The 23,785-nt window shown below is 39.0% G+C and overlaps 1 protein-coding gene across 1 annotated transcript in view; it reads right to left on the bottom strand.

Moving 5' to 3' along the window:
* Window positions 1-23,785, bottom strand: part of NEB (nebulin) — a 274,918-nt gene that overhangs the window by 247,617 nt on the left and 3,516 nt on the right. The window contains exons 2-3 of the mRNA XM_060016820.1: window positions 14,187-14,279; window positions 2,131-2,243 (exon numbers count right to left, since the gene is read on the bottom strand). The gene's annotated coding sequence lies outside the window, so the exon portion shown is untranslated. The remainder of the gene's footprint in view (window positions 1-2,130; window positions 2,244-14,186; window positions 14,280-23,785) is intronic.

Genomic DNA, 23,785 nt, shown 5'->3' with positions numbered 1-23,785 from the left:
ACTCAGAGTTTGAAAAATACAAGATGAACTGGAAGCCATTCTCTTGCCAGCCTCCTGCCTTCACTCATCAACTTCACAATTTCTCCAAGGAGCCCTACCATGCCCACTTCCCCTGCCCACCTCCCTCCCCAGCCTCCCTCTCTCACCTCCAGCACCTCTCACCTCTCAGCACCACTGGAGATGGGAGGGAGCTGGGAGAAGCAGTTTTTCCCTGTTACACATGGACTGAACAGCTCTGAGAACCAAAATAGAATGAAAGTTCCCACGCCTGGAGTGAGATCCAATCTCCTGCATCTGCCTGCTTCCTGCCCCTCCAGGCTCACTTCTCCCCAGAGTGGGCTCCAATCCCCTTGGCCTTCTTACTGGGAGCTCCAGGCTTCAGACCTGCTGTGACCCCTGCCTGGAACATTCTTCCCCCAAATAGTCACTGGGCTCCCTTCCTTCCATCATTAAGCTGCTGCCCAAATAGCACTTCCTTCCACCGTGTGCCGGCCAGCGCTTGCCAGCCCAGCCACTCTCCATCACATTGCCTTGCTTTATTGTCCCTCGTGGTGCTCATCACCAACTAGCCATCACCATGTATTTGTCTATTCATTATCTGTCTCCCTCACCGGGACACAGGCACCTTGAGAGCAGGGACCTCGGGAGTTGCTCCTGGCTGTGAAATTGTCCCTGGTGTGTGAAAGGTACACAACAAACTTGAATGAGTGAGGATTAGAATTTTTGTGAGTATAATACACTAGAAATTACTTCCCAGTTTATGGCATTCATTTTAGAAATGAGAAAAATGAGGCCCACCCAGAGAGGTCAACTGACTTGCCCGAGGTTACACAGCCAGTTAGCAGCAGAACCTGGGGCTAGAAGTCCAGGGATCCTGATTCTCCTGGGCCAATGTTCATCCTACCAAACCCAGCTGCCTTTGATTCATTTATATCCTCTCTCCCCCTCTCTCCTTCTTTTCCTTATAATGAACCACAAAGGAAATCTCAAGTTAATGATATTCATTAAGTTATTTCCTGCCTTAACATTTTGAGCCAAGAAAGGAAGGAAGTTTAGAGCTACTTAGTAAACATCGGTGCTAAGGCCTGCACGGCAGGGATTCCTACCAGATTTGATAGATGAGGACACTGGCCATCAGAGAAGGTAAGGAAGATGGCTATTTAGCTGCAGCGCTGACACCAGAGCCCTCTCTCCTATGTGTGTGGCTGGGCTCCCACGTCGAACCGCCGGCATCAGACTCTGTGTCTCCTTTCGAGTATCCCTGTCACTGTGATGCCTCTGGAGCTGTAGCCTCTCCGATTCTTAATGAGCCACTGAGCTGTCCCTCATGAGCTTTGTGGCAGCAGCCCTACCTTTGATTCAGGGCTCAGGGTATGTGTGTTGGGGGTTGAGGGGAGTGTGTGGGCAGAGAGTTATTTCCTGGAATGATAGCTCCTCTGGATGCCCATCCTCTGAGGGTTCCATGGACTGAGGTAAACTTGAAGACAGTCACCTTTCCCAGGAGTCACTCTCATCCTCCCTCATGCGTTAACTCACAGGCAACAGAAAGAGCAGTTGGATGTTCTAAGCTAGAAAGCACTAGGCAAAACCGCCTTTGAAAGTAACAAGCCCAGCTAGCACTGAGCAAATGTAGGCTCGGACGTGCATGTTCAAGCACCAGAGTGAACCAGCCGGTCCTGGAGTGGTGATCTGACTTGGTCTTCTCTTCTTCCTCCCCTCAATGCCACAGACATACACACACTCTCTCTCTCTCACACACACAGAGTTTTAGTTTTTGTTCAGAGGTAGGCAACCTCAGAGTTGGAACTTGGAAACACAGTCATAGGTTAATATTATGTGGAAGAGGGATTAGACAGAATCCCTGAGCAGCTCCAAATGCCAGAATGAGACTCAATGGAGGGCGAGGGGGGTCACAGAGAGGTAGACTAGGGGCTAACATAGACAGAGACATTCTTATAACTAGAGCTGTCTGACGAAGGAGCAGCCTGCTTGGTGAGGTAATAGTTGCTGTAACTCAAAGGGTATGGAAGATGGCTGTACAACCTCTGATTAGGAATGCTGGGGGGCCCTCAGCATCCCACAGTCCTTCCAACTCTACGACTCTAAGAGAACTTGAAATAGTTTGCTTACTGTCAACTTTCGTTGAATCATTTGCTGAATCATCATTTCCTAAAGTCACTGTGACTCACACATGGTTCAAAAGCAAAGCTTTTATCTTCATACCCCAAATGCGTTGTTTGAATCTGTAAGAAAGAAGATAAATTTATAAACAGGGGGTTCATTTTTTGCCTTTAACTTACATATATTTCTCATATTTTAACTCTCTCCTGTGATATATTTAAAAAGAACATCACTACAGATAGTATGGTTGGACGGCACAGTCAAAATGTCCTCAAAACCCAGGGCGTCAAAATTCATGTTCTGCTCTCTGAACCAGCCAGGTAAATCCTATTAGCCTAGAAATCTCTGCTCAGCACTCAGTTTACACCTGCCTGGGGCGACAGAGAGAACTCACTAACCTTCTTCTTAAACAAGTAGGGAGGGCTTCCCTGGTGTGAGAGTCCGCCTGCTGATGCTAGGGCACACGGGTTCGTGCCCCGGTCCGGAAGGATCCCACATGCCGCGGAGCGACTGGGCCCGTGAGCCTGCGCGCCCGTGAGCCTGCGCGCCCGGAGCCTGCGCCTTTGGAGCCTGCGCGACCGAAGCCTGCGCGTCTGGAGCCTGTGCTCCACAACGGGAGAGGCCACAACAGTGAGAGGCCGGCGTACCGCAAAAAAAAAAAAACTAGGGAAATATTGTCCATTTCCATTGTGAACCTGCCGTGTGACCTTGGGAAAGTTACTAGCTTCTCCAAGACTCGGTTTCCTCATGTGAAATATAGAGATTACAACAGTACCTAGCATACAGAGTTACTGTTAGCACTAAATTAAATAATACATGTAATATACTTTTTGCAATACAGGACACATGGTAAAAAAAAAAAAAGGTTAGCTACTATTATTATTCTTAACTTCATTGAACTTTATTAGAAATTACTATAAAGAAAGTGTGTATATATATATATATATATACACACACACACACACACACACACATATATATATACATACACAATGAAACTACAACTCAGTCATAAAAAAGAATGAAATTTTGCCATTTGCAACAACACGGATTGACTTGGAGGTTATTACACTAAGTGAAATAAGTTAAATAGAGAAAGACAAATACTGTATGATATCACTTATGTGTGGAATCTAAAAAATAAAACAAACTAGTGAGTATAATAAAAAAGGAAATAGACTCGCACATATAAAGAACAAACCAGTGGTTACCAGTGGGGAGAGGGAAAGGGGGAGGGACAAGATAGGGGTAGGGGATTAAGAGGTACAAACTACTATGCATAAAGTAAATAAGCTATAAGGGGGACTTCCCTGGTGGTCCAGTGGTTAAGTCTCTGAGCTTCCACCGCAGGGGGCGCGGGTTTGATCCCTGGTCCGGGAAATAAGATCCCACATGCTGCATGGTGCGGCCAAAAAAAAAAAAAAAATGCTACAAGGATATATTGTACAATACAGGTAATATAGCCAATATTTTATAATAATTAAAAATGGAGCATAACCTTTAAAAATTGTGAATCACTATAGTGTACACCTGTAACATGTAATATTATACATCAACTACACTTTAATAAAAAGTATTTTTTTAAAGAAAAATACTAAAGAATTATGCCCTAAAAATCTCTTTCATGTAAAACAAGTCTGAAGATAAGCAGTCTTGGTCTAGTATGCAGCTTCCAAGCATTATTAATGACCCAGTCTCCTCCTTTTTTCTCTAGAAATTTTAGCATGTGATACCCATTCTCAAATCACCTTCTGGTCCAAGATGGTTGCTAGAGCTCAAGCCACTTCATCTGCATTCCAAGTAGCAGGATAAAAGGGGAAAGATAAACATGCATTTTCCTAGAGTCCCCCAGAACATTTCTGCTTGTATCAATATTTTATAGGCCGGAACTCATCCACATGTTCACACTTAACTGCAAAGGAACTTGGAAAAAGTAATCTTTAATTCTGAGCAGTAAGAAGCTCAGCTAAAAATCAGGGTTAGATTACTAAGGAGGAGAGGAAAAGATATCAGAGTAAGTAACTAGCAGTTTCTGCCAAAACCTCCAAGCTCACTTCCAGCCGAATCTGCTGGCCACTCGCTTTCACTGGTCCTGTCTTTCAGAGGCTCACCTGCTCAGTGTCTCCCAAATATTGCTCTTGTGTGTCCTTGTGCATCATTCCTCCTGGCTTGCAGCACCTCCCAGCTTCACTTCGCTACTCTGAGACCTCTTTTTTCAAGGCTCCTGTCAGGGCTCTCCCCATCCACAGAGCATCCTGATGCCATTTTCCACTGTAATCCAGAAAATGCCACCCCTGTGTTTTACCTTGTTATCCGAAATTTACCTCTACAATGACCATGTGAGTCTGTCTTCAGGCATAGGGCCGATTTTGTTTTCAATCAAGTTCCTGGCAAAGTAAGTTTCTTACTTACTGTAAATATTCAATATATATTTGTTTCTGTTATCAATGAGAGTCATAGACAAGATCTGGACTCAGAGTTTAAAAGTTTGAGGAATTATTCCAGCTGGTCAAATTCCCTTTGCTCCTGTGAGTAGATTCATGAAACTAACCCTCCTTGGAGTTAGTTTCCAAAGAAAGATAGAGAAGATTTAGGGAGTGGCAAAATTTATATAAAATCCACAGGGGACATTTTTAAAAGTCTTTATAAGCCCTTTTTATGGATAAAGTCAAGGCTTCCTGGATAGTTTCTGGTCTCTGTTTAACTTTGCAAAGGTTACTGAAGCTGTTAGAGTTTCATTAGACAATCTAATGAAGTCTGACCCTCCCATTACACAGATGGGCAAAGTGAGATAAACTAAGCCTAGAGATAAAATGTCTTGCCCCAGGTAGTGTCAGAACTAGGGGATTGTTTCCAGATACACTCCAGATCCCTTACCACTAAGCCACAGCACAATGACGGAAGATCTTTGTTTCCATTTCTAAAGAAATGAGATGATTAATCATTCTGCACTACCCATCGATCTCCCCTAGACTCTCTGTCAGCAGCCCAGATTCAGACTCTCCAATCAATTGAGGAATGCCAGTTCTAAGGAATTTACATGCTAAACAAATCCAGACTTCTGAAGGCCTTAATTTAGAAATGGGGATTCCAAATCTTATCCTAGCCTCCCTTTCCAGCCTTTTGGTCTCTATGGAGCATTCCCAATATCTAAGCAGACAAGTCATTTTATTGCCATGTCATATTTACAGTTTAGAACTTGCTGTTGTGCTGTGTTTTCTTTTCTCAGATCTAGTACGAAGACTAAATAGGAAGGTGACATCAAACAGTTGGACAAACACAGCTGTCGGAAGCTGCCCCGAGCACTCTGGGAAAGCAGTTGGTCCCCCTCCAGTAACACGCAGGGGCAGGCTGGCACTGAAAGGTCATTGGCTACCAAATAGCAAGCTCACTCTGAGGCGCCTGAGATGTGATGGTTGTTTGGAGTCCACTAATGCTGATTTTACTCAAGAGTTTGTCGTTTTTCAGGGCAACCATGGGTTATTATGACTACTAACATTTGCTGTTTATTGAGTGTCTATGGTGTAAACAGAAAAGGGAATGTGTCCATCTTCAAGAAGAAGCTGGCAAACATGCTACATGTGGGCTGGGAAGGGGGTACATTTCGTTCTGGCTGATCAACAGATGGTCCCACAACAGCCCTTGGAGGCCTCACAGGTCACATAAACCCACTCCTCATTCCCCACCTGGGCCACCGAGGTGCTGGGACCTTCGAGGGCAGAGGAGGTGTGGAGTCGGGGAGGAGAGTGTTGGCCATAAACCCGAGTCACACATTTCCAACCTCTTTTATTTCCAGAGAGCCACATGGGCATAAATTGCAGCCAAGACAGTGAAGTCTCCTACAGTAAATGCAAGTAGCTACAGACAATAAGGAGAACTCAAAAATGCTCATTCTGAAAGACTCCAAAAAATGACTCCAAGCAGATTCTTCATAGCACCATGGGTTTTATTGAAAAGTGGAAGGAACTCTAATATCTTCAAATCCAGTCTCCCTGTCCTCCACACAACAGTCCTGTCAGATAAATTTTAGTGCCTGTTTGAACCATCCCAAGGTCTGGGATTCCTCAATTTTGTGAGGCAGGTTTATTAGTAATGCCCCGCTTTGGTTCTGTAATTGTTCAATGGGAAATCTTTGAGTGTCAAGGACCCAGACTAGAGTAAGAAAGAGAAGTAAGAAAGAATCAAATTCTGCAGAGTTCTGTAACTTAAACAATACCATAAACAAAGTCAAAAGAAAACTGGTAAAAGAAATTGCGATACATACAAGAATGGGTTGAATTTCCCTAATATAAAAAAGCACTTGTATAGCAACTTGAAAAAGGAATCAAATTTTAAAAGAGAAAAGGCTATGAATAGGCAATTCACAGGATAAAAAAGGACCAATAAGCAGATGAAAAGAGCTTTTATTGCACACATTAGAAAACTGCAAATTCAAGCAATAAAATGCCATTTTTCACCAGTGCTTGACTAATGTCAAATCATCTGACAATACCCAGAATAGGGGGAAACAAACACTCTCATACTTCTTGAAGAGCAATTTGGTTATGACTATTGAAATTTAAAATGAACACAGCATTTGAAATTTAGTTCATAAGTATACTTTTGTAAGTACACAGAAACATTTTCAGCAATATTTGTAATAGAGGGATTTTTGCAATAGGAGAAAGTAAACAATTTAAATGCCCATTGATAAGAAATTGGGGTAATAAACTGAGGTACATCTAACATGGAATACTCAACTCAGAGCTGTTAAGTCAAATGAGGTAGCTCTACATGGGTAAATATAAAAAGATATCTAAGACATATTAAGTGAAAAGCACAAGGTGTGGAAATGTGTATATGAGCTTATGTAAAAAATTATATATGCTTGTATGGTCACAGAAATTTCTGTAAGAAGACATAAAGTATTAGCAGTAGTTACCATTTATTTGAAAATTAAAATATGCAAAGGCAATACTGTATTTTATCTCTGGATACATGCATATATAGCAAGTAGAAAATACACTGGAGCTCAGACATAATAATATAGTTTAAGAGGGAAAGAGAAATGAAACTGGCAAGGGCCCCTTAAGAACTTAAAAATATATTTTCATGTTTTGTTTCATTGTAAGTATTTGAAGGGGAGAAAAAGAAATAAAAAAGAAGATTCATTTGACTCAAAACACCCATTAACCTTTATAAAATCTCTTAAAATAATCAGTGAGACAATGATGACTCATTTTTTATTTTTAATGTGAAAGCCTGTAGCCAGTATGGATTAACATTTCCTTGGAGAAATTGGATCTACTTGGTAGAACATTCTTGTGCTAATCTTCTTTGTTTACCAGATTTTTCTATTAATATAGTCTGAAATGAACAGTTGTGCTTTCATGGCGTGTTTCTGTTTGTTGTCAAACACAGCTGATATTGTATCAAATTAGCAGCTTTCTTTGTGCTGGGGAAAGTGTCTTACCTTCCTCACCCCACTAAGGAAAGCTCTCACCAAAATTATTGGACCTTTTGTAAATCATGTATCTCCAACAAAATATTACTGGCAGATATTCTTTGAAACTTGCAAAGAATGGGTCTTCATTTTCAGAAGTCAACATGTTAGAACTGTTCACTCTGGACTGTGGGCTGGGTTCTCAGATCTGGGCTGCTGAATTCTCAAATATCCATAAACGTGCTCCTGCTTACAGATCTCCACTGACGCCTTTGGGAACGCTTTGTGCAAAACGATTCAGAATCCACTACCCAGATTGCTCTGTAAGAGCAAAGAGGTGGGCTCAGTGACTTGGGACTAATTGCCCTATTGTCCCTCTGATTCAGGAACTCACAGTGACAAGAGATGATAATGGCATTAAGCCATGAAATGTAATGTGGGTGGGAGACATTTCTTGCTTTGGATACCAGTAAGTGGCTTACCTCTTTACACTACACACATTTTACTCTCAGAGTATTACAACTGAGTTTTAAATATACATAATGGATTTTTCTCCCAAGCACTGTGCCATGCATGCAGTGGTGAATATTATCTAGTGAGACGCTCTCATCTAAAAGTCACTTTTTTAGGAGACAATTTCCTACCCAGAAAACTGGTTAAAACTCTTCAGTAGACAGACTAATTGGCTGGTTCTAACTTCCTAACTGGAAGCATGCTGGCCACAAATTAGCCAAAGGAAGTTTGAATCATAAGAAAAAAAATCAGCGTTACATACTCTGTTACCAACAAACCCCAGAAACAGTATGTTTCTGCAAGATCTCTGATGGTGTCTGGATGGATTCCATTCTGAGATACTCCGCTGGCAGAGAACTTTCCGGCAAAGCCTGCTGTCCACTGTCCTCCCACCCATACAGCACGCCTGTTGTTCTTCTGCTGTCCTCTCTGCACTCGCTCTGCGGCATCTGGAAGGCAAGGGCTTTTGCACAGATGTCCATCTTGCTCCTCTTCCAGTGGCCTTACTCATCCATTAGGGCACGCTAGGTCTCCCTGTTCCAGATGCTAGCGGGTGAATGAAGTCTCAGGTATACTGTTGACTTGGCCAGTAGGTACAGCTCCTCTCTGCAGCTCTCAAAATGAGCCTTTCTTCATCTGAAGCTTTGCATTACTTTTATCATGTAACAGCTACCACATATTAAGCCCTAGTATGCTCTAGACCTCACTGTCCAGTACAGACCTCACTGTCCAGTATGCTCTAGACCTCACTGTCCAAGAGTCACATGTGGCTACTGAGCACCTGAAATGTGGCTAGGTCAAATTGAGATGTGATGACAGTGTAAAATACACAATGGATTTTTAAGACTTAGTACAAAAAAATGTAAAATTTCTCATTAATAATTTTTATGTTGATTACGTGCTGGAATGATAAGATTTTGGATATACTGGGTAAATAAAATACACTATTAAAATTAATTTTACTGTTTCTTTTACATGTAACCACTGAGCAATTTAAAATTACATATGTGTCCCACATTATACTTCTATTGAATGGTGTTACTCTGGACGCACGTTCATTCATCTATCCATCCTTCAAATATTTGAGTGCCTATACTAGGGTTCAGGCACTAAGGCAGGTGCTAGAGGCATGGTGGGGTTTGTGAAGTACTCAAAGCCTTTGCCCTCATGGAGACAGATAGTAAATAAGAAAGCAAAAAGATGAATAATCACAAAACTGGGTAAGTGTGATGAAGAAACAGCCAGAGTATCACAATAGATAATAGCAAGGGTCAGAGGGCGAGACCTATTTACCTAGAGTGGCCAGGGAAGATCGCACCAAGAAGGTGACACTGGTGTTGAGACAGGAGTGGGATGAGCCAGACACGTGAAGAGGACGAGGAGGACTTCAGAAGACAGAAGGGTGTGTACAGACCCTGAGGGTCCTGGAGCACTGTCGGTGAAGGGCGCCATTGGACACCACATGAGGCGGCTCATGGAAACATGCAGGCCTAATAGGTCAAGATAAGGAGTTTGGATTTTATCCAGTGGGAAGCCAAAGAAAAGATTTAAGTAGGGTGGTGGCTTGATCCATTTTATGCTTAAAATACCTTCTTTTGGCAATTGTATGAAGAATGGATTGGAAGTGACAATGGAAGATGCTGTATGTGTAAGAGGCACTTGCAGTAGTCCAGGCTAGAGGGGGTGGTAGCTTATTCTAAGGTGGTGGCAGTACAAAGTACTCAGTGTATTTCACTTGTCCCCAAGTCCTCCAGGTTTTTGGGCTCAAAGGGATACAAAGCCTCCAAAATGCAAATAAATGGATAACTAGGAGAGTCCAGCTCCCTTCCTAATATTTCTGAGGAGCGCCAGAGAGGAAGTTACATTTTCCTGGTGGTTCTTCTCACCACTTGCTCCCAGTCCCTAGACGCAACTCTTGATTCCCTATCGACATCCTGTGGCCTGCCCCAGCCTACTCTGAACATGACCTTCCACTGATTCCTTAAGGCAGTGTTAATACGAATCTAAGGAAGCTGCAAAGCTTCACTGAAGACACAGGAAAGGGTAACAAGAAACTGGAGCACCAAGGAAAAAGCAGCCATCACTTTATTATCTACTATGCCCGTTGGGAAGAGCACTCTGGGCTTATTTCCCCATTGCTTTTTCCTCTAGTTCCAGGGTCCAAACTGCTTTCCTTCGCTTTCAGGGAGAAAATTTGAAAGTCTCACTGCTTCTTTACTCAGAGCAAGCTACATTTATACCCACTATATCCCAACCTCTCTGATCCAGCTGGGTCTGTACTTTGCCTCTCAGAAGTAGGTGGCCCATCAATATGCTTTCCTAATCAAAAGGATAAGTTTTCCTCTGTTGAGGACGTTTCATGTGGAAGCATCTGAAATTAGGTTTTTAAATTACATTTTCTTTCCTCCACACTTGTATGATCTCATTTAATTCTCATTACAAAGTAGACATTATTCCGATTTTCCAAAGAAAAGTGAAGCTAAAAGAGGTGGCTCAGAGATTAATTTGCTCCAAATTATACAATCAGTAAGGGATGGAGAGACGATTCAAAACTGAATCCAGCTAAAACCCTGGCTGGCCACCACCAGCCTACACCGCCTCCTCTGCAGAGATAGGGCCCAAGGTCAAGGTCAGTTTTCTCCTCACAGCACCACCACCTGCTTCCCTCCCTTTTGGAAATCGTTTTTGCCTAGATGTCTAGAAATTCAAGGACACATTTTGTAGAATCTGTGTCTTTCCTCAGTGAGTGGAGGAAACAAATTCCCAGAAATGGGCAGAGGGAGGTAAATATGTAGATAAGAGGGCAGGAAAACCAAGAAATTAACACCTCATAGCCTTGACTGTTTTTTTTTTTAATTATGAAGCAAGGTTGTCTGCTGAGCTTGGGGAAAGGAAAGTAAGGAAAATGGTAGAGGAGAGCTGAGCTGTCCACTGAAGTGTTGCAATACCTCATGTGGGCAAGAAGGGGCACCTGCTGTGGGTGGGGTTAGGTGCTTCAGGAGACACTCTACAAAATGGGATTCCTGTCTGTTACTCGGCTATTAATGCATCCGCCATATCAGGGTAAAGGCAATTCCACTGTACTCTAAGAGACAAAAATCTCACCCTGACCAATGGAATGACATTTTAATACCAAGTACTTTGGAAAGTTCCTGGGGTTAGCAAGGGGTCCGGGGATTAGCTATTCAAAATTATCTACATTGCCGTTTTGAATAGGAAATCCTCTCAGAAATGCCTCTCATATCATATCCTACAGGCAACTGTGTCAAAGTCTGCTCTTCAACTCTGAGACCTTCCCCTTTCCTAAAATTTTTCCTTGAGTCTCAAGAGGGCTCTTTTGAAAAGTGCATCTTCATATTATCAGGTCCCAGATTCTTATTTAGAAGTAGGAGTTTTCTAATATAAATTCTCTTGAACCTCTCTTGAACTCTTCCCCAAATCCTCTGCATGGAGTTGTTGGGCCGGTGCCTGTCACAGACACCACGAGAATCGGACCACAGCCTTTGGGGGAAATGGTACCATTATCTTAAATGAGAGGAAAACTTTCCTTTTGGAGACTACCCCCAACATTGAATCTTGGCTTGGCTTTTGCAAAACCATACCCAAAACGGTTCATTTTAGAAAAAAATTCACATTAGCATTGTTTGGCATTATTTTCATTCTCTCTCCTCTCTCTATACCTGTTGTCTTCATTTCTGTTGCATGTGAACTTGTTCTCACCATGAGACAGCTCAGCTGAGAACATTAATTCAAATAAACATGTCAATGTCACTCTAAAATAATGAGTCCCATGCTAGTACACTATGTTGACATGTACCACTTAGGAAATGTTGTATTCTGGGGAGTAGGGGCAGAATATGGTTGTTGTGATTGAATAAATACGTGTGTGTCCTTAGTTTAGCCTTATTTACAATAAAATCCAAAATTTCCCCCGTGGTTACAAGGCCATAGGTAGTATGACCTTTCACTATCTCAGACCTCATCTCCCATCCAAACCTTGTGGATTCTACATCCTACAAAATATTTTGAATACACAAGTTTTCCTTTGAATCTAAAGCCTCTTTAGCCACGTCTTTTGGCTCACCTTATCACAGCTCTGCAATGCAACCCACTTATACTGCACTACTTTTGTTCTCCTGATCATACTTTTATACCTCCTTATCTTTCACATGTTTTCTCTGCCTCAAATCATTTCCTCTTCTTCACCTGGTTAACTTTCACTCTTCTTTTAAGACACAGCTCAAATGCCACTCTCTCCCCAAAGCCTTCCTTGACCTGTCCCCCAGTCCGAGTTAACTGAGTTAAACGTATTCTTTACTGCCATACTGTAATCATTTGTCAACTTGTCCAAATGCCCTACCTGACAGAGAGAGTTGTTGTCTACCAAATCCCACTCATTGATTGTGATACAGTGGTGACCAGGAAGTGGCTCTCCAGCCAGGGACTGTATTTCCCAGCCTCCCTTGGATCTTGTGGTGGCCATGTGACCAGCTCTTGCCCATGGAATATGATCAGAAGTCAGGCATGCCACTTTTAGGGCTGAGGCCTTTAAGAAGCAGACATATCTCCTCCATGCTCTGTCCCCTTCTTCAGCCTTGATGCAGTTAACAGCAAGGCCTTGGGGATGGTAGAGTCACAAGACAGAAGGACCTGGCCATCAACCTGGAACACCTGCCTTGGACAATTATGGGAGAAATAAACAACTTCAAGGAATCTCTGATTTATTTTGTTGTAAAGAAAAGTTGTTAAGGAAAAAAAAAAGTATTGGTTTACAGGTAAATAGGTAAATCTGTAGAAAACCAGCCAGTTGAATTCAGCAGCATCTGATCATTTTATGGGATTTTTGGTTCAACAGACTTATTTAGGTGGTTCCAGTATTTGAAGGAGGAAAGGATAAACGTCTGGACAACTAGAAAAATCTCTGAATACATGTTAAAGTTCAACTCAGAGCTGTTTCTATCCACTTACTTTTCAAACAATACCTTAGAATTAATTTTAATACCATTTTTGTTGAGTGGACTGAGAATTCAAGAAGTATATGCATACAAAACATTATTAATTTAAATGTATAATCACTAGCAAACATCTCTGAAATGTTGTCATTGTTCTGATAAATCTTTTAAAAATACTTGGTATACTAGTACTTTTGTGATAATGTAACTGATTAGTATTAAATAACTTGAGCAGTAATTTTGAAAGAACAGACTTGAGGAAGGAATAAAGTTTAGAGTTTAAACCAGGAGAACTTTTCAAATGTTTGTTTGAAGTTGGAAAGAAGGAAAGAAACACAGATACTGGCAACAAAGGTTGAAGGGAGAGAGGGAGGGGAAAAGGAGAGGCCATTCTATGTAAGGAGCTTGTTACTTGAAGGACCAAGAGAAGATCAATGGTAATGAAATTTGAGAAAACGGAAAAAGGAAGCAAGAGGTGGGTAGTAGGGAAGATGAATTTTTCTGACATACACATCACATTTCAGACATCTGAACAATCAGACAGGCAACATATGTCTGTAGGCAACATGAGTCTCAATAAAAAGCAAATGGTCAGGGACGGAGAGGGAGGTTTGGTAATACCCTGAATGACTTGGAATAGCAGAGTGGTGGTGTGTCTTGAGGAATTCCCACAATATAGGGTGAAAGAGGAGTCAGTAGGCACAAATATGAAAAAAATACATCCCAAAGAGGAACCAAGCTATGTGACTGATACCTAATAAAAGAGAGAGATGCTCTGGCACAGATTTATTTCTCATGAGTCTTGGGCCAGAAATCTTACAACCAGAAGCAGAAATACTTACATGTCTAATGTTATGTTTCTAACACTGCCCAAGCTAACTGTTCATAAATCTTCCCCATGAGATTAAGCAACCTGGGAACATACGTGGTTTCATTCTCTATGTCCCTGACCCCTAGCACCGTCTCTAAGACATGGTAGGTATTCAGGTATCTGTTGAATTTTATTCTGCTATTGTATATAGAAGCTGAAAGATACATCTTTGGACACTAGAGAAGAGGAGTGAGGAGATACACATGGTGTCAAAAAATCACTTGTAGCTAAAATACTGTCCTAGGAAAACTAGCTATGCACTTAATGGATTTTTGGTCAGGTTATTGGTCCACTGAATGCTACTCACTTGTGTTTCCTTTGAGCCAAGGAGGGTGGGAACTCTGACTCCTTGCTTTCATGCTGTTGGGACTCGTGCACTTATATGCTTGTCAGCCTTGCACTGCAAGGGAACAGATAACTAATAAATATCCCTGAAACACATTTCTTAAATGTCTTAGATGAAATTACCAATGTAGGTTTAAATTCCAGACATGTATATAATTTTTTCTTCCAAGGTCTCCCGCCAAAGAACTTTTCCAAAAAGCAAAATTCTTAACGCTGTCCACCCTTTCCTGAATTCCTAACGTGGGCTATGCAAGCTGGTATGGTTACACTTTGAAGACACAAAAACATTAAAAAGAAAAAACAGCACAAGGTTTCCTTTGACTTTAGTGAGTACACTTTCAGCTCATTTCCTTTAAAACACTGCCCCTGAATTGCAAATTACTTCATGGTCTTTTTTTAAGTGCACTCTCCTCCTAGACTGACAGAGCCAGCTGCAGCATTGTACTGTCTATGGAAATGATATCATCAGCACTCTGTCCTTGAATAAGACCACAATCATTACATGTGGCTCCTTTTCACACAGCAGGAACGGAATATATGCTTGTTTACAGCAACGGTACCCAGAAAGTCATCACGTTGGCACTCTTGTCGGCAGCTTAAAGTCAAAAGAAAGTTTAGCCTGAATTACCTGAATCCTCTTTTAAAGTAAGAGTCATTTTACTTTTAATACATTACTAATGTTTAAAGTGTTAGCTTGTTTTCTAATATTCAAATTCAGCACATTAATTATAATTAATTTTGATAAGTCAGCTGAAAATTATAATTTATTTGCTTATAGTCATTTTCACTAGATATATTTATATTTCTTATATTTCTCTGTTCCAACTTTATATCAAAAGTATAACATATTGTTTAATTGTAATTATTTGATACTAATTACAAAAATTTAATCTAATAATTAAATTATTAAATAAAAATAAAAGAATAGTTACAACTAAGTCATTTTTATACCTTCCCACAATCCCATTCCTTACAGAGAGCCACTGTTACCCATTTGGTATAATTCCCTTATATATCAACTTTGCTTTTTCATGGATGGACTCTTAAATGCATTCATTTTAAGGGGTAGCAAATAATTTTGTCTGAATCAAATGAATTTGTTCTTTAATCAAATGATAATATAAGAATAAAACATTTGAGAGCCATACTCACCATGAAAAATGTTGTATAAACATCTTTTATTAAAGTAATGTTCTCACCTGGCAAATATTAGTGAAGCAATCCATTAAACTATAAATAATTTTAATTTGGCTCTCATTTATCAAGTACAAAAAACAAGCAGGCAACTTAATAATGTGAAAAAAATTTATGTTTTCTTAAAAACTGACTACCATTCTCTCTCTCAAATACATCCTATTTTTATTAAAATGAAGCCAAAATGCTAACACTATTTATATGTACAAAAAGACCATTAAACATTTAAAATTTATTTCTATCTTTAGTAAATCCATCTTTCCCATTTTTTGTCAATTATTATTTTCCTATTTTCAAAAAGTGAACACATTTTAAAAAATTCTAAATAAATGTAAAATTTTAATTAAATTTGATACTAACTAATTAAATTTTAATTATACTGCTCCCCCTTTTTTTCACCCAGTAAATGTGGGAACTTACAGGAAATGGACAGAAATAAAACAACAATTTTATCTGTTTTTGGTTTACATGGGGTTTCACAGAATATCACTTAAGAAAAAAGGGTTTTGCAAATGAGGAAGTTGAGGTCTTAAAGCACTCTATACCAGCCTGCTTATATGGAGTTATTGAACCCCGCACAGGAAATAATACCTCTTTTTTCTAACTCTCACTGCATTTTGCTTGTATCTTTTGAAAAATAACCATTTGAATGGATCTTATCCATGGTCAAGAATCCTTCAAAAGCAGTAAAATATCAACAACAAGCTAAAAGAGTAGTTCATATCTTTATATCCACAATGATTGATGGGAATTCTATCAAAATTAATCAACCTTGCAACTGGAGTTTGCAAATGGTATTGTATCAGTGAATTAATATTTACTAATCACCTTGCTCTCTCTTCATAATGCCCCAAATGCAGTTAGACAAAGATAAAACAAACAAAAAAACAGAGGTGCATCTCATTTACTTATAAATTAGAAACATTTTTGTATTTTTCCTACCCCATTAAGATGATTCTTTAAAAACAAACAAAAATGATCCAACACTGGTTTCTAAGTATGAACGTAACGTGCTCAATACAGAATATCTGGCATGTACAAAAGCATAAAGAATCAGAAAAATATCAACCATAATGCTGTCATCTTACAACAACCTGTAATATATACTGTTAGGATACATTTTCTTCCTTTTTTCTATGCTTTTTTCCTAAACATAGTTGAGATCATACTAGATGTAAAAGTTTGTATCCTTTTTTCCCCACTTACCTGTCACATCAGTTATTTCCCCACACTGTTAAAATCTCCTTGTAAAGAAAATTTAATGGCAGCATGTTTCACCTTATAATTTAACAAATCCCTTAATATGTTGGACATTAATGGATGGACACTGGATATATATTTTGAATGAATTAACACAGGACTTTCAACACTTTTTACCTTTGAATTGTGTTCAATGTATGGCTTAAGTAGGGTTCTACAAAAAAGGCAAAATCTTAAAAACAAAGAAAATGTGGGAAATATATTCCAGTAGATAAAAAGCCAATCATGTCCTCTTTACTGATCCTATCACATTAACTAGAAACAGTTTACTGGGGGAAAAAAGGAATAAATATAAAGTCATTATCATCTACTCAGCGTACAAAAAAAATATCCTACAACCATTAGGTATAGTTATTTTCCATCTTCTCCATCACAAAAGTTTTGAACAACAAACCATAAAGAAAGCTTAATATATCCAATTAAAATTTTTAATTCTTCTGAGACCAACTTAAGATACCATACACACACACACACACACACACACACAAAAGGTAAAAAGATTAATGACACATGGCAAAAGATCATTGTACTTTAAAACAACTTTCACAAAGCAGGAGCAAAATGTACAAAGGAGGTAGAAAATTTATATGATACAAATGACCAAAAATCTATGAAGATGTTCAATCTCATACCTCAAACACACCCAGAGAGTAGCTAAGAATTTAAAAGGATGAAACAGTAAGTGTTTGAAATATACGAAGATGTGTTCCTGCAACTTAAAAACTTGTTCATCAAAAGCAATTTTCTTGCAAGAGATAACGGTAAGATGGGAGTTTCAGTCACACTGGGAAAGAGTACAATCTCTATTATTAAAATGAATGTAAACTTCCTCTAAGACAAAGAACCCTTAAAAGAAAAGTAAAAGGACTAGCATTAAAGGCTGCCAGTTGTACACTGACACACTTGCAGGAAAGCATCACCAAGGCAGAAGACCAGTCATCTCTGTTAGATGATAAAGTGTTAAGAGATTACTCTTCCCCCACATTAAAAAAACATGAGCTGAGAGTACCTTTTTTAGGTTTTTCCCTTCTGTTCTTCCAAAAAAAGTCTATGATTAGCACAGGATGGATACATTACAAGTGGATTAACAAATAAACTTTGTGCAATAATTAAAGGCTAAAGATCACAGAAAAGTCGAGGGTAGAGAGAAGCTCTGTGCTGCCCTTTGCTAAGTGAGGGAGAACTAGTCAATGTACAGCACAACCTGAAAATGCCTGGAGAGCAGTGATGGGCTGTGAGGAGCAATGAACAGGTCAACAAATCTTACTATAATATAAAATGTCTTGGGACTTCCCTGGTGGCGCAGTGGTTAAGAATCCGCCTGCCATAGCAGGGGACACGGGTTCAAACCCTGGTCCGGGAAGATCCTACTTGCCGTGGAGCAACTAAGCCCATGCGCCACAACTACTGAGCCTGCACTCTAGAGCCCGCAAGCCACAACTACTGAGCCCGCATGCCACAACTACTGAAGCTCACGTGCCTAGAGCCCGTGCTCCACAACAACAGAAGCCACCGCAACGAGAAGCCTGTGCACCGCAACGAAGAGTAGCAGTCAAAAATAAATTAATTAATTAATTTTTAAAAAAATGTCTTAATATAGGGATGGTCATGTGCTTGAGTGAAGAATTGACCAGGATGCGGGTACTCTTTGGGTAAGACAATTATGCAACATGTCAATAACGCCTTTTAAAAATTCAAACACGTTTACACAGCAATTCAATTTGTAATTTGAATAAAAAATAAATTCAAGTATTAATTGTATTATTTTTAAAGGTGAGAACTAAGGAACAATTTAACAACAGAAGACTGGTTAGATAAATTATGATAATCCAAACAGGCAAACATAATACATCCAGTAAAATAATGTTTCATGTGTAAAAGATGTTTATAGTATATTGTGGAAAAATTACAGGGTTTTTTAGAATTCTGTATTCAAAATATTGACTCAAATATATACCCATTCCAAAGTGTTGATACCGGTTTTATTAGAATGATGAGACAGTGAATGATTTTTTTTTTTTTTGCGGTACGTGGGCCTCTCACCGTTGTGGCCTCTCCTGTTGCGGAGCACAGGCTCCGGATGCGCAGGCTCAGCGGCCATGGCTCGTGGGCCTAGCTGCTCCGTGGCATGTGGGATCTTCCCGGACCAGGGCACGAACCCGTGTCCCCTGCATCGGCAGGCGGACTCTCAACCACTGTGCCACCAGGGAAGCCCTGAATGATTTTAATTTTCTTTTTGCTTATTATGTCTCTTTTCTGGTTTTCACACAAAGAAATCATGCATTTCTTATGTAATTTTTTTATATTCATAAACACTTTTATATGCTAAAAAGATAATTATAGGGACTTCCCTGGTGGCGCTGTGGATAAGAATCTGCCTGCCAATGCAGGGGACACAGGTTCGAGCCCTGGTCCGGGAAGATCCCACATGCCTCGGAGCAACTAAGCCCGTGTGCCACAACTACTGTGCCTGCACTCTAGAGCCCACAAGCCACAACTAATGAGCCAGCACACCTAGAGCCCATGCTCCGCAATAAGAGAAGCCACCACAATGAGAAGCGCACGCACTACAATGAAGAGTAGGCCCCGCTAGCCGCAACTAGAGAAAGCCCGCGTGCAGCAAGGAAGACCCAATGCAGCCAAAAATAAATAAAATTAAATCTTTAAAAAGAAAGAAAAGATAATTATTAAAATTAAAGGAACAAATGGGGAAGTTTAATGATCAAGGACTAATATATTTAGTATTTAAAGAACTTATTCCATTTACAAGAAAAACACTGATTCTAACAATAAATGAACAAAAGAATAATTAAGAGGACATTGAAGCATATAAGAAAAATAGTCTCAATAATCAAATATGTGCAAAGTAAGACAACATGCTTATTCTTTTATTAGAGTGGAAATTCCCCCACCCAAAATATACAATATTAATAAAATATGGAATAATAGGCATTCTCAAATCCCATCAAACCATTTTCTCTTCTGGGATTCTAGTCAAAAGAAATACTCCTAACTATGAAAACAACTTTCACTGGAAGATGTCAATCACGATGTTCCTTGTAAAATAAAATAATGGAAATACAGTAGAAGATTACTTGGGGATTTGAATACTAGAAGAATTCAAACACTGGATCTGTTTCAAAAAGATTTTATCCATTTTGATACAGAATGATTTGCTAGAATGTAAGCCATGTAGTGATGCGAATAACTGGTCACTTAGGCAGCCCAACTCATGGGATCCCCCAAAAGTTGGTTCCAGTCATTAGGAACACATTCAAAAGGACTGCCGGAGGCTATTTTGCATTGTGAAAATATTCTTTTCATGGGATAAAGTTTATTTAGCACCCAAAAGAGGATATTCCAGATGTGAAAACTAAAAAAAGGAAGGGCATAAAAGATCAAGAAGATGATGACACAGATCTTTTCCCAAAAGAGCTGTTGTACCATTTACTATTTCAATGTCTACAGATGGTAAACCACAAACTCTGCTGCATTCCTGACATTCCTAGATGCCGATTCACACAGATCTCAAAGAAATAAAATTTGTATATATTTATTTGCACTGCATGATGCTTTTAGGCCATTTTTAAGGAAATATGTCTTATTTCTACTAGAAGAACTAGTCAGAAAAATAGTCACCCTGAATTCCTTTTGAAATAAGGCAGAATTAAATAAAAGTTGAGATAAAAATTGAAATAAGAATTAAATGAGGTAGTATGCTACAATCACAGACATAAGAAAAACTCATTCATGGTGGGGGGCAGGACACAAAAATATTAATAGTTCATTAATTCGTCTGTCAACACGTATAAACTGAACACCTGTCACATACTAGGCACCGTATTTGGCGCTGAGAGATGTAAACTGGTAAACACAGCAATCGTGGTCACTGTGGTCCTGTAGCTTACATTGCAGAGGGGAGAAAGACCGCTACTCAACAAGCATGCGTGTGGAGGTGCCGTCCCCAGGCATCCGCAGTGTTTTTCCTCCGTTTTCTCCTGTTTACTGTCAACCATTCTCATGATGTTCACTTTAAAAAATATTCACTTTAAACGACTGGACCTTCCTCACATTTTAAGACAAATTAATCACACAAACTGGTCACACTGTTTATTAGGTTCATGTCCAATTCAAGTACCCAGAAGTAAAAGATAGAATGCTATTAGTTGACGGAGTTCCATAAAAAGGTTCCTAGAGAAGATGAGGACAATCGTTTTTTCATTTGCATAATGCAACCGTCATACCTTTTCAATTGCCCTGGCGATCCCAGCCCTGGACAGTTAATAGAGCTACCATCACCAAGTCTGCACACATTAAGACAATAAACCAGAATGAAAACACTGACAACATGGATGTGTGAATAGTAATTATAATTAACCTTTTCTAAAAGAAAAGGTATATGTAATAGTACATAATAGGGTAACAATTTAACTTGTCTTTTTTTTGCTGTTCTTTTTACTCAAAGCATAAAGCAGAGACAATACTTTTTACCAGGTTAACATGCAACTTAAAAAAAAAGTTAATATACATATTAAAAAAGGAAATTCAGCAGTAAAATCATATTTGTTATTTCCCCTCAAACATACCTTAACATTATTCCTTTATTGCATTATAAACTAGGTCCTACTACTGGTCACCTGACCCAATGCCTTACATTTCTGGAACTTGACATTTCAGTCAGTTATGGACACAGGAATGATGTTACAAGTATAATGAAGTAACACACCTGCAAAGAAGCTGATTGCACTGCTTTACCAATGGAGAGGTCCCTATACCATCTGCCACTCCAACCCAACATGAGCACAAACATAAATATCCCCCAGCCACCCACGAAGTTGTCTTGTCAAGAAGGCCCTGAAGCATTATTTCCCTAGGTACCTAACATATCAGCACTGATGAAACAGAAAAGCACCCAAGTGCTCTAAGATTATCACTTTTTGGAATATTCCTTGAATGTACAATTTTCCTAGGATACAGAGAAATACAAGTTAATAAAATGATAAAGAGATAAGAAAAATTTTCCACCTCTTCTTGCATACAAAGCTTGAGTCAAAACCTTGTATCATATTAGAAATTCCAATACAATAAACCTAAAAATTTTCAAAATGTTTCTAATTAGTTGTATTAAATGCAGCTTCAATTATGTCAATATACATAGAGCACATATGTCAATATATAGAGACTAGTTGGAACACATTTTCATCTAGTTTCTCTAGGAAAATATAAGCAAGGAAGATTAATATCTACAAGATACATTTGTCATATTTAAAAATCAATATAGTTAGTAAAATATATTTTAAGCACAAATTAAAATTAGTATTCATTTTTCTCATCTCTAGCAACCAAAAGAGCCCTCATTAGACATAATTATAGCTTCCTTTTCAATGTGTTATCTTGAACATTAACCCAGAAAATATCTTTAAAAGTGCTCTGCAGGTATCACTTCCTCTTAAGGAACCATAGAGGGACATAATGTAACAAAAGACTACTCTAATCTAAAGGACTATTTCAAGCAAAAATAATTAGAGGACTTCTTTACATCACCAATGTAAGAAGTTTTGGAAGAGAATAGTATATATTATAATAATTAAAATCATATATACATTTCACTTTTCATGCAAGATTGTTTAAAATATAAACAAAATGTAATTGTGAATCACTGAAAATACAGTCTTTGCCCCCAGAGTTTACAGTCAAAAAAGAAAGAAAGAAAGAAAGAGAAAGGAAGGAAGGAGGGGAGGAAGGGAGGGGAAAGGAAGAAAGAAGGAATGAAGGGAGGGAGGGAGGGAGGGAGGGAGGGAGGGAAGGAGGCAGGGGAAAGGAAGAAAGAAGGAAGGAATGAAGGGAGGGAGGGAGCGGAAAGGAAGAAGGAATGAAGGGAGGGAGGGAGGGAGGGAGGGAGGAAGGAAGGAAGGAAGGAAGGAAGGAAGAATGAACATGAGAAACATAGTAGAGTTCTATCAAATATTTCATTTTATAAGGAGAATCTAAAGAGGAAGGATTCTGGTGTGCACACACATGAAATGGCTCAAGATCTAAATGATACAACTTAAAATTACTAACCACTAAGTATGAGAATTAAGAGGCTACTCTTACACAAGCAACAAACTTTTACTATGATTTTAAAACACAATATAATTTTCTGTGTGTTAAAACTATTTAAAAAGAACAGAAATAGAGTCTAGTTTTCTAGTCTCTGCATTAACTAACACCAGGGTCATGGAATATTTGTATTAGGAAAGAGAAAAAATGGTTTTGCTCGTGCTTCCTTAACCTATGGTTTATTCAGGGTTAGGATGGGTATTTTCAGTTTTGAGGCTTTTTAGTCAAACCAAGCAAAAATTATGACTTAAAAACCCTCAAGGCTGTATCATCAGTAAGCCAAGCACATATAATACAATAGAAAACATGTATAATTTATTAGATGGACTTAAAAATCAACACAAATCAGTTTTAGGCACTTGCTGAGTACAGACTATGGGAATTTTCTACCAAAGAACACAATATCTAGCAGGCAAGACCATAAAGATTCAAACTGTAGTTTTCAGAACAATACACAAGGGCTAGACATTCGGTAAGAAATATTGCATAATTAATCCAACTGTATCCTGTTACAATTTCTTCACAATCCCACACATGATTTTAGGATTTAATAGATTCACTTTTTAGCATCCAAGGTTTTTAAATTCTCTCTTTCTTTCCTTTACTCCACCATCCTGGTCTTAAAATTATCGTACATTCTTTGAGGGAGCATGATATAGAAGTTTTATTTTATGTATAAGTGGAACTTTAAAAAAGTATTGTCTATATTATGTCTGCATCGATAGTGTCAATACATGGTGATTGATAATTTTGATGTTTTTAAAGTCCATTTCAACAGGTTTATTTTGTAAAGATAGGCTTCTCATTACTAATTCCTTTAGACAGCTAATGTTTATCTTTGTTCTTTAAGTAAACATGAGGGAAAAAAATGAAATGTGGTCTATGGTTTTAAGGATGTGGGGATGTCTTCAGGTTAAACACTACATATGAATTTGGTCTGGTGTCTTTTATTCCTCAAAACGTAACTCATTTTTGGTAATGGGAAGATAATACACATATAACTTA

Source organism: Delphinus delphis, chromosome 7, assembly GCF_949987515.2.
Source record: "Delphinus delphis chromosome 7, mDelDel1.2, whole genome shotgun sequence".
NCBI classification, from domain to species: Eukaryota; Metazoa; Chordata; class Mammalia; order Artiodactyla; family Delphinidae; genus Delphinus; species Delphinus delphis.
This window is presented reverse-complemented; position numbering and strand designations above follow the sequence as displayed.